Source organism: Elgaria multicarinata, chromosome 15 (genome assembly GCF_023053635.1).
Source record: "Elgaria multicarinata webbii isolate HBS135686 ecotype San Diego chromosome 15, rElgMul1.1.pri, whole genome shotgun sequence".
Classification (NCBI taxonomy): Eukaryota; Metazoa; Chordata; class Lepidosauria; order Squamata; family Anguidae; genus Elgaria; species Elgaria multicarinata.
In genome coordinates this window covers 13386994-13403077 of record NC_086185.1, presented here as the reverse complement: position 1 = coordinate 13403077, position 16084 = coordinate 13386994, and the positions used below count along the sequence as shown (strand labels likewise).

The window sequence follows — 16084 nt, the reverse complement described above, 5'->3', positions numbered from 1 at the left end:
TCGGTCTTGTCCCCCATGCTGTTTAACATGTACATGAAACCGTTGGGTGCGGTCATCCGGAGTTTTGGAGTGCGCTGTCATCAGTACGCTGACGACACGCAGCTCTACTGCTCCTTTTCATCCTCATCAGGTGTGGCTGTGGATGTGCTGAACCGGTGCTTGGCTGCGACAATGGACTGGATGAGGGCTAATAAACTGAAGCTCAATCCAGACAAGACTGAGATGCTGCTGGTGGGTGGTTCCTCTGATCGGATGGGGGGTGTTCAACCGGTTCTGGATGGGGTTGCACTCCCCCTGAAGGAGCAGGTTCGTAGCTTGGGGGTTCTCCTAGAACCATCTTTGTCACTTGAGGCTCAGGTGGCCTCGGTGGCACGGAGTGCTTTCTACCAACTTCGGTTGGTGGCCCAGCTACGCCCCTATCTGGACAGGGATAACCTAGCTTCAGTTGTCCATACTCTGGTAACTTCCAAATTAGATTACTGCAATGCCCTCTACATGGGGCTGCCTTTGAAGACGGTCCGGAAGCTGCAGCTTGTGCAAAATGCGGCGGCCAGATTGATAGCTGGAACAGGGAGGTTTGAGCATGTAACACCGATTCTGGCCCACTTGCATTGGCTGCCTATATGTTTCCGAGCCCAATTCAAGGTGCTGGTCTTAACCTATATAAAGCCCTACATGGCTTGGGACCACAATACCTGATGGAACGCCTCTCCCGACATGAACCTACCCGTACACTGCGCTCAACATCTAAGGTCCTCCTCCGAGTGCCTACTCCAAGGGAAGCTCGGAGGATGGCAACAAGGGAGAGGGCCTTTTCAGTGGTGGCCCCCCGACTGTGGAATGATCTCCCCGATGAGGCTCGCCTGGCGCCAACATTGTTATCTTTTTGGCGCCAGGTCAAGACTTTTCTCTTCTCCCAGGCATTTTTAACAGCATTTTAACAGCATTTAACAACGTTAAGTTTGTTTTTAAATGACCCCACAATTGTTGTTTTTAAATGGATACTGTTGTTTTTATACTGTTTTTATGTGTGTGTGTGTGTGTGTGTGTGTGTGTGTGTGTGTGTGTGTTTAAATTGTATACTTTTAATGTTTACTATTTTTAAATGTTGTAAACCGCCCAGAGAGCTTCAGCTGTGGGGCGGTATATAAATGTAAATAAATAAATAAATAAATAAATAAATAAATATATACAAATGACACCTGCTAAAATTTTCTTTTGAATACAAGTGTTAAAGATACAGGAGCCCTGTCCTCCTTTTCATATGGTCACCCTAGTGTTGAACCTCTATCTGTCTGAAGATCAAATTGAATTTCTGAAAAGCTCTCAGGGGGTGCTTTCCAGTGGTGGGTGGAGCTAAAGGACAAAAGGGGAGGGGCCAAAATACCCCAAATACCAGTCTATTTTAATGTAAAGCCATTACTGACAGCAACTAAGCCTCCCGAGATGTTTCAAACTTTGAGAATGGGGAAGAAGTTGGGCGAAAGACAGGAAACTAAGCAGAGATAGACGTGGGGAAGCAGGAAGAACCTGGTGATGTGGGGAAGGGGGAACCTTCTGGCGAACTCTGGATCAGGACCCCCAGATTAGGGTGACCACATGGAAAGGAGGACAGGGCTCCTGTACCTTTAACAGTTGAATAGAAAAGAGGATTTCAGCAGGTGTTGTTTGTATGCATGCAGCACCAGGTGACATTCCCTCTTCATCGGAACAGTTAAAGCTGCAGGAGCCCTGCCGTCTTTTTTATCTGGCCATGCTAACAGGGCTTCTACAGCTTTAATTAGGGTGACCATATGAAAAGGAGGACAGGGCTCCTGTATCTAACAGTTGTATTGAAAAGGAAATTTCAGCAGGTGTCATTTGTATATATGGGGAACCTGGTGAAATGCCCTCTTTATTACAACAGTTAAAGCTGCAGGTGCCCTGCTCTCTTTTAAATCTGGTCACTCTAGTATAGCTCCTGCAGCTTTAACTGTTGTGATGAAGAAGGAATTTCACCAGGTTCTCCATATATACAAATGACATCTGCTGAAATTCCCTTTTCTATGCCACTGTTAAAGACACAGGAGCCCTGTCCTCCTTTTCATAGGGTCACCCTAGCTTTAACTGTTGTGATGAAGAGCCCTGTCCTCCTTTCCGTAGGATCACCCTACTCCAGATCAGCCAGTGGGGTGCAGAAGGTGCCCTAAATGAAGGCAACTTCCTTGTTCTGTGCCACCCCTGCTGGGCGATGATGCTATCAGATGAGTATCCGTGCTGTTTTGCCATGATGACAGTTAGAGGGCTGGGTGTGGACAGTGAGAAATAACTGGATTTGTGGTCAGGTGGGAAATTGGGAGGGACTCCAGAGCAGGCCCTGTGCTGCCAACTCCTCCCTTATGCAAACATTCACTTCATTCTAATTGGGGCAGGAACTCAGCAAAAATAACCTGGTGGGGGAAACGCCAGTCGGCACAGCGCATGCTGTAAACACCAACTAGGGTGACCATATGAAGAGGAGGACAGGGCTCCTGTATCTTAATAGTTGCATAGAAAAGGGAATTTCAGCAGGGGTTATTTGAATATATGCAGCACCTGGTGAAATTCCCTCTTCACTGCAACAGTTAAAGCTGCAGTAGCTATACTAGAGCGACCAGATACAAAACAAGGCAGGACTCCTGCAGCTTTAATCATTGTGATGAAGAGGGAATTTCCCCAGGTGCTGCATGCATACAAATGACACCTGCTGAAATTCCCTTTTCAATACAACTGTTAAAGATACAGGAGCCCTGTCCTCCTTTTCATATGGTCACCCTAGCACTAACCCCACCCGAGCAACACCTTACAACAGACTGGCTCTTGTTCCATTGACTTCCACAACAACAGAGCTGTTAAAAATACACATATTAAGCACTTCGATGTTCTGAAGTCACGTTTGTCACTGTTTACTGCTAGCTGCACAGTGGGCAGAAACCTGACATGCCTGCCTTTCCCGATCACCGCACCCACATGTTGAGGTGTAGTGGTTATAGCATTAGATGAGGACTGAGGGAGATCCATGCTCAAAGCATTGGCCCACTGTGAAGTTCACTAGGGGGCCTTGGGTCAGTCAAACACACCCGCCTCTCTTTCTCTCCCAACCTTGCAGGGTTGTTTGAACAAAAAACAGGCATGGGGGAAGAATCACATACACCACAGCACTCTGAGCTCCTTGGAGGAGGGAAGGATAAAAATGTAATGAGGAAGCTTCACCTGTTGGATTTCTGCCTGTTGCACAGCTTTTAAAGTCGTAGGAGCCCCGTCAAGCAATTATAAGTGAATGTCTGGGGTTAAGAGATGAAGGGATGTCTCTTTGAAGCAGCCAACATCTGGCAGACATCTAGATTAAAATCTTAAGGTCGCAATCCTATGCATGTTTAGACAGAAGGACATCCTGCAACTTACAGCATTCACCAGCCAGCAGTGGGCTGCCTGACAGGCAGACGTTTAAAAGGACAAAGCACAGACTCGAAGAAGTGTAGCATTTAAGACGGCTTGGGGGAACTTGCAACCTACTAAACTCCCATTGCTCCTGACCATGCCAGCTGGAGTTGATGGGAGTTGTAGTCCAACATCCTCCAGCGGGCCATACATTCTCCACCCCTCATTTAAGCAAATGAGTTGTGGCGTCCCTGGTACAAGTCCCACCTCTTTTCCAGCCTTTGCCTACCTTGCAAGGTTGTTGTACATTTTACTGAGATAATAGAAAATGTATACAGAACATCTTGAGCACCTAGGGAAAGCATTGTCTAAAAACAACAACAATACTTCCCATTATTGCACCAGCCTGCTAGAGGAGGAGGAGGAGGAGGAGGAGGAGGAGGAGGAGGAGGAGGAGAAGAAGAAGAAGAAGAAGAAGAAGAAGAAGAAGAAGAAGAAGAAGAAGAAGAAGAAGAAGAAGAAGAAGAAGAAGAAGTTGCTACTTTCCCAAAATTCATACCAGATTTAATAAGGCAGATGTTAAAGTTTGCACTGGAGAAACTTCATTGTTTTAATTTATTAATTTTAGCCTCATATACTTTATTCTTGGCTTGGTTAACAGACCCTAAGCTGGAGATTAGTATTATAGAATTTTATCATTTATTTAAATTTGTTAGGTCCAAATAATGAGCCATTTTCTTTGATCTATCTTTGATGTGTCCCTTTTTACTTTTGTAACGTACTGGATATTTTCTCTCCCATATTGTGACGCCCTACACTCTAAGTCCTAGAGTTACAAACAATAAAAACGAACTGGATGAATTAGTATTAGCATTAATAATTTCCCATCGGAATAAAAGTGGCAGTCTCATCACAGAGCAAGGGGTCATGCTGGCAACAGCCAAATCCAGACCCAAAGATCCACGCCAGGCCGTGCCTTCCGGATCCATGCCCTGACCCCTCCAGAGATGTGAGATGCATCTGGAAAGGAGCTTTCCACATGCCCTTGGGTTGGTTGACACAAAGGCAGGCCGTTTTCGCCAAGGTTCCCAGAGAAAGGCCTGTCTCCTCAAAGAATAGAAAGAAGGAGGAGAGTACAAAGGACAAGGTTGCCTATTTCGAACCCGTGCTGTGGCACTTACTCGTCTCAGCCCCGACGTCCTTCTCCAAAGATGTCCCCGAGCGTTTAACAGGATGCACAGCTGTGTGGCCGGGAGCGGGCAGCCTGTGTTTCTGCACTAGTCCTTTGCGTTCAGCCGTGCGGCGTGTGAGCAAGGCAGGATCTGTGTCCCAGCCTGAGTTTCCCTTTGCCAAGATGGCCCAGCCTTGTTATGGGAGGGCGATGACAACGTGGGTGTGTGTTTTTGCCCTTCAGGGGATCAAACAGGTTTCTCCATCCAAGACAGAGAGAGAGAGAGAGAGAGAGAGAGAGAGAGAGGCAGAAAGAATCTCCCCCTACTTCTCCCCCCGCCGCCGTGTACTTCAGCAAGTAGGTGCCTCTCCCTTGGTACATTCTTCGCATTCTCTGCCCTGTGTCGCTGAAGGCGTCCTGGGATTGGAAACCGAGTCACGGCGGTTTTGCTTTCGCTGGATTCCAACTGGGCTCAGGCTTGGCACCCAAGGATGCGAAAGAAATCCCAGGGACAGACATGGAATCGCAGGGACACCCTACGGCCCCAAGTGCAACAGGTTCACTCAACAGCTGAGATGACCAAGGCCTACAGATGTACAGCACCCAGCAAGGGGATGCTCACACGAGAGCTTTCTGGGCACGCCAGGATAATTTTGCTGGGCCAAAAGGTTGCTTAACCATGGGATCCTAAGCATGTCTACTGAGCCCTGATGACTTGTTGAGACCAGTAGGATTTACTCTGCGGTGGCCACTGCATGGCCAAAAGAAGAAGAAGCAGAGCGTTATTGAAAAGGAGGGTGAAAGAGGACAGGGATTGGCAGAGGAAGCTGCCGTATATGGAATCAGACCATTGTGCCCAGTATTGTCGACACAGACCGGCAGCAGCGGCTGGCCAGGGTTTCAGGCAGGATCCTTTCCTTTCCCCAACTGGGAAAGCCAGACATGAACCCGGGGCTTTCTGCACGCAAAAGCAGGGGCTCCGTCACACTGAAGTATGGCTCCTGCCATAAAATTTGCATCGGCTAATTTAGAAATAATTCTTGTAAAATGCATGGCATCACAGCCTAGTGCAGAAAATGTTGGCCAGCTCACCTGTGTGCCCACCTGTTCAGTCCGTTGTCCAGGTGCTAAGGGTTCAATGGGCAAAAGTTCTTCCAGCTCTTTATCTTTACATCGGAAGTAGACAGTCCTTCAAATGAGAGGACACCTTCAAATAGGGGGCGGTCCTCTGGCAGCCTTTCAAATAGAGGCCTTCTACAGAGGACAGTGCTCTATTTGAAAGGCTGCCCAAATTTACTCACAGGTAAGCATGAATAGGAGGGCAGCCTAAGATTCCGAGTGGGTAGGCCTACAAAGAGCAGGGGACATAAGGGATCAGGGCCATTTGTAAGCTTCTCCCAACCCCAATTGCCCCTCGCTGTGCCCCTCCAGATGTTATTCAACTACAGCTCCCAGTATGCCCAACCATTGTCCTTTTTGGATATGGATGATGGGAGTCAAACACCCCCCTCTTATGGATCTGCATGCGGCTTTTGCCTGTTTCCACCATGCCAAGGGTCAAGAATATAGTACAACCCACAGATGCCTGCATTTGAAATTATACAAATGGGACCTGCAATAAAATGTTGCAGTGTAGTATGCCCCCACCCACCCACCCCACATACAAGTCAGTCATTCTTTGGCAAGGAAGCATGCTTAGTCCACATTGGATTGTCATCATCCCCACCTCTGCTACTTTTTTAAAAATTATTATTATTATTATTATTATTATTATTATTATTATTATTATTATTATTTCACACACACATATACTTTTGAAATCCCAAACCTCCCCCAGCCCTGCTGATACTTGACTGTTCGGTATCGATGGGACCATTTTAGCTAGAAAAGGAACGGCACTCACCGCCTGAACATCAGAAATAGAAGGAATTGTGATGATTCTAGCTTCCCAACACACGAATAAGTCAACCTATGGGGGTGGGTGGGGGGGGACATTTCTCCATCTATCAGGTGTTGTAACAGGTATTAATATTGATAGCTGAATGGAACCCTCAAGGGAGCTGAGATCATGGGTGGCATCATTGGGGGTGGCCTCTTGCTTTGTACACCCAACTTGTGAGTGCCCTGGAATCTTCTGGCAGGGCGCTGTGCTCATAAGAATGTCTAATGCAGCAGGGTGGATCTTCTGCTCATTTTCATATCACCACCACCCCATATCGTTTCTTACACAAAGAAGCTCCCAAAAGTTTGTTTCGGTGCACACTACATCAAAGTACAACAATAACAACCGTATTAATTAGTGGTTGTTATTGTTAGTATTCTTGCCACAAGAGCATGCCACAATCCTAGGGGGCCACCAGCAAAAAAACCCTCTTCCATGTCGCCATACTTCCTTGGAGAAAGTTCTTGGAGAAGAGACTCAGATAGGGTAGAGGTGAGCCATCAACCACATGGCAGGCCACAGCAATATCGGTAGTGGGCACCATGTGGTTTGGTGAGCCACAAATATGGTGGGCTGGATGTTTTCAATGTACAGCAGGAGGGGGCAGATTCTCTCACCCCTGCCACCGCCCCACGTCGAAGGTCACATTCATTTACAGATAATTTCTTGGGAGCTGCAGTGGTTGGCAGGACCAGGGGCCAAAGTTGGTGGGATCCCTTTCTCTCGTTCTGCTACACCCTTCTCTCTCTCTCTCTCTCTCTCTCTCTCTCTCTCTCTCTCTCTCTCTCTCTCTCTCTCTCTCTTCTGATCACCTGCAAAGGTCTATTGGAATCAGGTTGAGGGCTGTACACAGCCCGCCCCAATGTAGAGGCATCGCTAAGAGGCATTCTCCCTTGCCTTGTGTGAAGGATCCTGCATGTTTACAAGTTTAACTAATGAAAAATGTACTCTTAGTAGGTCTTGCGTTTTTGAGCTTCTTTCTCCTCCGCCCAATTGTAAGGAATTACACGGCTTGGGACCACAATACCTGACGGAACGCCTCTCCCAATGTGAATATACCCGGTCGCTACGTTCAACATCTAAGGTCCTCCTCCGGTTGCCTACTCCGAGAGAGGCTCGGAGTCTAGCAACGAGGGACAGGGCCTTTTTGGTGGTGGTCCCCAGACTATGGAACAATCTCTCTGACGAGGCTCGCCTGACGCCAACGCTGCTATCTTTCCGGCGCCAGGTTAAGACTTTCCTCTTTGCCCAGGCATATGGCAGTACATCTTAATCACCCGCATGTTTAGGTGTTTTTTTTTTTACGGTTTTTAATGCTTTATGTGTGTATGCTCTGTGTTTTTAAAATTTTAAATTTTGTATACTTGTTTTTATCTCAATTTCAGAGTTTCTGTAAACTGCCCAGAGAGCTCTGGCTATGGGGGCGGTATATAAGTGTAATAAATAAATAAAATAAATAAATAAGGAATCAAATATTTGTTTTCAGGATTTGATTGTCCTGTGAACGATCAATAACCTGGATATCAATAGACATCTGCAAACTTTCTTACTGCTACGAGCACTGCAGTACTTTGATCACGCTCCGTGTACCGTTTATGGCAGCAAATCTCACAGGCGATGCATGCGTCAGACGAGAAGAAGAAGAAGAAGAAGAAGAGTAATCTCTTTTCGACAGCTCTATATTTAAGAACCTTGAGAATTAATTGGGTGTCCCGCTGTGTTCTGTAACAGTCAAATCCCCCACCAGGCAGTATCCAGACAGCTTCCCTCCATTCTCTTAAATTCAGCGAACACTGCCAAAAGTCAAGAAGTTGGGTGTGGAAGTCAAACCACCCATTTGATGAAAGGAAATCAAACTGGTTTTTCATGAGTCTCTCTCCACCTTGAGCTTCTCTCCTCCTTAGCTGCAAGTGGCGGAGAGAATGCAACAGCCCTCTTGCCAAAGGTGGCGTCAAATCCATGATGCTTGTGAGAAGCCAGGCCAATTTTCTCCGTCCCCTCCGGCTCGCACATCGCTTCGCTATTCCTGTTTGCCACTCTATTGCACAGACACCTAGTCTGGAAATACGGAAATAGGCTATCAAGGGCTACTAGTCCAGATGGCTATGTGCTACGCCCAGTATTAGAGGCTGCCTATTCGCTACCGGGCCAGGTTTAAGGTTCTTGTACTTGTATACAAAGCCCTAAACAACTTGAGACCAGGAGGGCATCTACACGTCGTACTGAAGGCGCTTGCGTGCGCCTCCAGTGCGCCCCCCAAACGATTGTGTAGATCCTGCAGAAGAGACGGAGGAAGAGGCGGAGGAAGAGGCGGAGGAGGAGGCAGCGGCGGCGGCCCCGCATCGCCCCTCGTGAGGAGGAACGGCTCTGAGTGATTGACATCGTTGGGGCCTAGAGCATCCTTGCCATCGCCGCCGCCCTCCTCGCCGGCCTCCTGCTGCCGCCGAAAGAGCCACCCGGGGCAGAAGAAGGCGGGACGGCGGCTTCTTCTGCCGAGCTCTCCGCCCCGGCTGGCTCTTTCGTGGGCAGCAGGAGGCCGGCGGGGAGGTCGGCGGCGGTGGCAAGGACACTCTAGGCCCCAAAGATGTCAATCGCTCAGAGCCGTTCTACCTCGCAAGGGGTGATGCGGGGCCGCCACAGCCTCCTCCTCCTCCTCCGCCTCTTCCTCTGTCTCTTCTGCAGGATCTACACAATCGTTTTGGGGGCGCACTGGAGGCGCACGCAAGTGCCTTTAGTACAACGTGTAGATCAGCTCCAGGATACCTGAGAGAGCGCCTTCTCCTCTACCAACCTGCCAGGTCACTGGGGTCATCCGAGGGTCTGCTCCTGGTGGTTCCACATCGATCCATCCTCCGATTGGAGTCCACCAGGGGAAGAGCCTTCAGCGTGGTGGCCCCCCTCCTGTGGAATTCCCTGCCTCTGGAAGTCAGGCAGGTGCCAACTTTGTGCTCCTTTCGGCGCCTCCTGAAAACATCTTTATTCCAGGAAGCCTTTCCTTAATGTCCAGCCATGAGTCACTGTATTTGCTCCTTTTAAGATCTGTTTTAAGTGTTTTATTCTGTTTTTATTTTCTTTTTATCTTGTACACCGCTCCGAAATTTTCAATGGAGAGCCATATATAAATATTGTAAATAAAATAAATAAATGAGAAATATCTCTCTAGAACTTTTCCTGGCCCCATAAGATATCCAGAGCCACCAACCTTCACTAATGGCCACTGAGGAACACATGCAGGAGGCCGCCGTTGCATTCATGTCCTAGACATCTGGTTGGTCACTGTGAGATCACAATGCTGGATCCCAGTCGGGTCCTCTCATGTTCATATGTTGACCCACATGCTCCAATAGCTCTTGCTGCATCTCTCCTTGCCGCTGCCACCGCCCTTGTGCCTGTGCAGACATGTGCCAGTTGGACGTGGCCATTTTGGCCACACAAATCCGCGCCAAAGACAGCACCCCCTGGATGCGCAGAAACGTCATCCTGTTGTGAGACTCGCACATCAGTCCCCACACCTTGCGTTTTTCTTCTTCATGGAGGGGACAAAGGAGCAATTGTGCTACTTTGTGCCAATTCTCACCAGGACAGAGGTAGTGCACATTCTTCTTCAACAAAAGGCAAGGCTCAGCTGTGCCCTTTCGACACCCGGGTGTGCCCACAGAACAGCTTTAGGCCATGGCTCTGACTCATGGGAGAAGACTGAATGGAATTCCTTACCATATAAAGTCCCCAAATCCTTCCTGTCCATCAGGCCCCAGCTGTCTTCCCTGCATGGAACCTCAAGGTTTACTGCAGGGTTGAAAAAACAATGGCTCTCTAGATGTAGTTGGACTCCAGCTCCCAGCAACCCCAGCCAGAACACCCAATGTTCTGATGATCAGAATTTTAGTCTAACAACATCATTAGTTCACTGTTATTATCTCCACCAACCCACCCCGTAGGGTTGAGCAACTGACATTCTTCCATATGTTTTGGCCTACAACTCCGGTCAGCACAGCCAATGGGAGTTGTGGTCCTCCAGATGTCTTGGCCGCCTTTGGGGTTACTTGGGGGCAAGCGTGCACAGGATCAGTGATGCCTATAGTACCTTTCCCCACAGTTACTGATGCCAGAAGATTGAGGGGAGACATGATAGCACTCTTCAAACACTTAAAAGGTTGTCACACAGAGGTGGACCAGGATCTCTTCTCCATCCTCCCAGAGTGCAGGACACGGAATAACGGGCTCAAGTTAAAGGAAGCCAGATTTCAGCTGGACATCAGGAAAAACTTCCTGACTGTTAGAGCAGTAAGACAATGGAATGAATGACCTAGGGAGGTAGTGGGCTCTCCCACATTAGAGGCCTTCAAGAGGCAGCTGGACAACCATCTGTCAGGGATGCTTTAGGGTGGATTCCTGCATTGAGCAGGGGGTTGGACTCGATGGCCTTGTAGGCCCCTTCCAACTCTGCTATTCTATGATTCTATGATTTTATGATCTTTCGAACCCAGATGGTTCTTTCAAATGATTGCCACTCTCATTTTGCCCAGGTGTGCACCCCACTTCAAAAAGTGCTGCTTTGTAGGATTTCTTTCTGTTCCCATCACAATTGTAGTGCAGCCTTTGCCAATGCAACACACCACTGCCACCTCCCTTGCTTTGGGGAGGGGGGCTGCCTCATCACTGACCTGTTATTGCTCAATTGCAGGCAGCTGAACACCACTCCTCCCTCTAAGATGCTGGGTACTGCCCTCTCAGGGGTCACATAACTAGTTAACACAACAGAGTCTTGTTGGTTATCAGAATTAAAGGGCTCCCAGAGTGGCTTAGAAATAGGAGCAGTGACAGAACACTCATCTCTCGGAGAGCTAACTAGCAAGGCTAAAAGAAAAGTAACTCGCCCAAGGACCTAAGTACGAAGCAGGGACAGGATCTGAGCTCCAAAACACAAAGCCACTCTTTTACACCTCGATAAAGAGGGCAAAACCCTGCCTTGCAGTAAGCCAGACTCCTAGTGAAATGTGTGTTTAATTAAATAAACGCTTAAGGCATAAAATTGAAATCAGGAGAGGCAGAGAACTCCGTAGGCACGTCCGTGCCCGTGCCCATCATGTTGGCCCTTCGCTGTCTCCAAATGGCAAAATCTAGAAATGAGCACAGGATAGGCACACCTGTTCACCTGTGGATCACCGAGTTGCAGTCGAAGGTTAGCGCAACTCTCTTTTCCAAGCCAACAGGTTATGACAGAAATAGATTATGGGCGAGGCAGGGGCAGAAATGGATTAAGAGGCTCCCTTTCTGTGCCTGCAATGGATGGTGGCGTCACCGCTAAAACAAGGTGCTCTAACCTAGGTCTATAAACCCCAGCCCACATGACGGACGGCACTCCTCACTGAGTGGTGCCAGAATGGCAGAGATTGATTTCAACAGACCCGGACAAGGAACTGCAGGGAGCAACTGCTTCCTAGCAGCTAGGGAAGCCAGGAAACCAGCAAGAAGACTTCAAGAACTGCACTTTTATACCAATCCAGTTCTTTGGGAAAAGGTAACAAGAGACACAGAAAGGCTGTGAGCTCTGCAAAGGCTTGCGCTACTTCATGAAATTATAGGGATGCCTGCTCCATTTAGTGGTGCATAGGGTGACCACATGAAAAGGAGGACAGGGCTGCTGTATCTTTAACAGTGGCACAGAAAAGGGAATTTCAGCAGGTGTCCTGTGTATATATACGGAGAACCTGGTGAAATTCCCTCTTCATCGCAACAGTTAAAGGTGCAGGAGCTATACTAGAGTGACCAGATTTAAAAGAGGGCAGCTTTAACTGGTGTGATGAAGAGGGAACTTCACCAGGTTCTCCATATATACAAATGACACCTGCTGAAATTCCCTTTTCTATGCCACTGTTAAAGATACAGGAGCCCTGTCCTCCTTTTCATATGGTCACCCTAGCAGCAATGCCATTTTAGACCGTGGACTTAATGGTCTAACACACACACACACACACACACACCAATCCAATATGTATTACTTCAATTGAGAAGCATATACCTAATTAACCTCCGCTTTCTCCCCTTCGGTCATTCCACACTTTGTGATGCTTTTGACATTCCTGACATGCTATAGCAAACAACGACAACAAAAACGGTGTATCAAACCCTTATTTATTTAAAGAAATACTCTGAGCATGTGTAGTTTCGCATGGAAAACTTGGGAAGAAGCGCTGTTTTGCTGTAGAAAAGGATAAGGTGTATTTTTAGACATTTTTTATCTATACGTTTTAAATGTTTAAATCTATACAGTACAACAATGGAACCAGTTACCTAGGGAGGTTGTGGACTCTCCTACACTAGAGGCCTTCAAGAGGCAGCTGGACAAGCATCGGTCGGGAATGCTTTAGGGCGGATTCCTGCACTTAGCAGGGGGGTGGACTCGATGGCCTAAGAGGCCCCTTCCAACTCTACTATTCTATGATTCTATACAGTGGATGCACTACAGATGGTTATTTGTTTTGTTTCAAAAAGGATAACATATTGACTTCTAAAAATAATAACAATGAGGTTCTGTATCCATGTACATGCCCAGCTGGTTGCCTCCTGACTAGGGGCTCTTCCACACGTCGTTCTCGGGGCGCTTCCATCCGCCCCCAGTGCACCCCGAGAACGAGCGTGTAACTTGCCTGGTGAAGAGACGAGGAAGACACGTCCTCGCCGCCGCCGCCGCTGCCACCACCCAGCTTCCTCCGCACCGGATGGGAGCTATTCGTCCCGTCCGGCGCGGAGGAAGCTGGGTGGCGGTGGCGGCGGCGGCGGCGAGGACGTGTCTTCTTCGTCTCTTCACCAGACAAGTTACACGCTCGTTCCCGGGGTGCACTGGGGGCGGATGGAATCACCCCGAGAACGACATGTGGAAGAGCCCCTGGTAACTGGTCCCATTGTTGTACTGCTCTAACAGTCAGGAAGTTTTTCCTGATGTCCAGCTGGAATCTGGCTTCTTTTAACTTGAGCCTGTTATTCTGTGTCCTGCACTCTGGGAGGATCGAGAAGAGATCCTGGCCCTCCTCTGTGTGACAACCTTTCAAGTATTTGAAGAGTGCTATCATGTCTCCCCTCAGTCTTGTCTTCTCCAGGCTAAACATGCCCAGTTCTTTCAGTCTCTCCTCATAGGGCTTTGTTTCCAGACCCCTGATCATCCTGGTTGCCCTCCTCTGAACCCCCTCCAGCCTGTCTGCATCAAAACACGAAAGAAAGAAATTTCTTCCCCATCACTAGTCCTGACACACCAGCGGAATACCAATGTCCTACTGTGGAGAGCAGGATGTGGAGGCGGCCAGCCCAATTGGATATGAATACAGTCAGGCTGGGAGCAGTAGGGCTGCAGCTGTGGGCTGCCGTCCCTATGCCCCGTCCCAGGCTGCAGAGGCAACAAGAGCAGGCCCGAGAGAGAAAACAGCATGTTCAGAGGAGGACAGCCAGGGTGATCAGGGGTCTGGAAACAAAGCCCTAAGAGGAGAGACTGAAAGAACTGGGCATGTTTAGCCTGGAGAAGAGAAGATTGAGGGGAGACATGATAGCACTCTTCCGCACGCATGCTTTCATAGGCGCGCGCGCTAGAACCGGAACTTGGCTGACCCCCTTCTCAGAAATTCAACTTCCCAAAATGCTGGGGAAGAAGCAGAGCCCTGATTGTGACAATTCCAGCAACTGACCCTAAGAGCATCTTAACAAGGCATCGGACATCCATGCAAGACAAAAATAGGGACAAAATAAAGACCGGGATTTACCAAGTTCCTAAAAATAGGGGCTGCGTGTTCACCCTAAACGGGGAGGGTTTGATGTGTCCAGCAGTCATTCCATGGTGGTATCTCAATGGCAGAGCACTGTTTTGCATGCAAAAAGTCTCAGGTTCAATTCTCGGCAACTGCAATCATGAAGAGGAGGAACTAGTCCAGGGGGCTTTGTCAGTGGACCCCTGCTAGAGTGTGGACCCTCGGCAGGTGCCCGACCATGCCTACCTTTGGTACCGGCCCTGCCTGTAGGCTCAAAAAGCCGACAACCCTTCCCTGCCTCTGCAGGGCAAGGATGGAGCCTGGGGGAAGGAAGGAGCCTGCAGGAAACAGTTTTGGACACAAGAGGGTGCTGCGGTGTATGGCTTGGGTGAAGGAAACGGATCACTCATTACTACTGGGTTCTCCATTCTCTCCAAGAATGCAGAATAGCATGTTACTAAACACACACACACACACACACACACACCTCCCTCCCCACCCTCTGACAGAAGTGGAGTGCAGGATTGCATTCCCAGGGCGGCATAGAGCAGCACAATTTCACACCTATGTCACTGCAAGGGGTGGCAGCAAAGCAAGAGCAACCAGTGGCTGCAGCCTTACGCATTCAAGGGCACAATGTGCAAAAGTGGACATGTTCCACACGACACTGAACTGTGGTATCATCTTGAGCCCAGGAAGCTTTGACTCCAGGAACAGTTAACCCAGTGGTTCCCAAAGTGGGCGGTACTGCCCCCTTGTGGGCGGTGGGATTGCATAGGGGGGCATTAAGAGGCAAGGGGGCAGCAAGGGGGGCGCTTGAGGTGGTATTTTTCAAGTAGTGCATCTCCAGAAGGTCTTAAAACCCAGGGACATTTTTATGGAAGAAAGTAGTTTGATCCCAAGCCATATAGGGGAAGAACCCACACTTGTATTAATACCGTTTAAGAAGAGTCCTTTTAATGGTGAATTGAAATGTTTCAAAAGCACCAAAACGCTAATGAAGAGACACCCCCTGCTTGGTCTGCCCTGCCATGCCGGCTGCAAAACAGAGGCGTTTGGTCTCTTTTCCCTCCCTCCCTCGGCAAGCCTGCAGCGGGTGCTTTGGATTTTGAATAAATATTCAATTAATTGTTACTGTTTTGAATTTTATTGTTATTATCTTCCTTAGTGGGTCATTGAAAACCGCTATGCTGAATAATGTTTTTTATAGTGTAGGGTAGGGGGCACTGGGCATGAGTTTGTGGAACCAAGGGGGCGGTTAGCTGAAAAGGTTTGGGAACCACTGAGTTAACCTGTCCGGATGTTTCTGACCGGGATCCGCAAAGCACTTGTGGCTGGTGAGCTCCATCTAGAGGCAGAACTCAATATTGCAGCCCCAAAAGATTGTGAGTTATTTTGCTAAGGGCCTTTGTGCATAGGAAGCATAAAGCACATCTCATCTCAGACAGGTCTTTTAGGAGCATGCAGGACCTATGCTGGGTATAATGCCCTTTCCATTCAATTTAGGACAGGCCTAAAGGCAAATTAAGGCTCACATCTTAAGAGTTGTCAGCTCTTTTGCCTCTGAACTGTTCTACAAGTGATGTAACACAGATTTAGGGCGCAATCCTATGCATGTTTAGACAGAAAAAAGTCCTACAACGCCCAGGATGCCTCATCCATCCTTAGAGAGAAGTGTAGGACACCCTTCTGTCTAAACACGCATAGGATTGCACTCTTATGGTTTTGATGTAGATGTCTGCTGCTTTCAAGAGACATGACTTCATTTCTTAACCCCAGACATTCACTTATAATTTCCTGACAGGGCTCCTGTGACTTTATTTATTTATTATT

At 48.4% G+C, this 16084-nt stretch overlaps 2 protein-coding genes across 2 annotated transcripts in view; one reads left to right on the top strand and one right to left on the bottom strand.

The window, feature by feature from the left end:
- Nucleotides 1-4650, bottom strand: part of ZNF185 (zinc finger protein 185 with LIM domain) — a 76698-nt gene extending 72048 nt beyond the window's left edge. Inside the window, exon 1 of the mRNA XM_063142061.1 lies at nucleotides 4581-4650. The gene's annotated coding sequence lies outside the window, so the exon portion shown is untranslated. The remainder of the gene's footprint in view (nucleotides 1-4580) is intronic.
- Nucleotides 1-16084, top strand: part of LOC134409348 (centrin-2-like) — a 40450-nt gene that overhangs the window by 10804 nt on the left and 13562 nt on the right. The gene's annotated exons all lie outside the window — the stretch shown is intronic.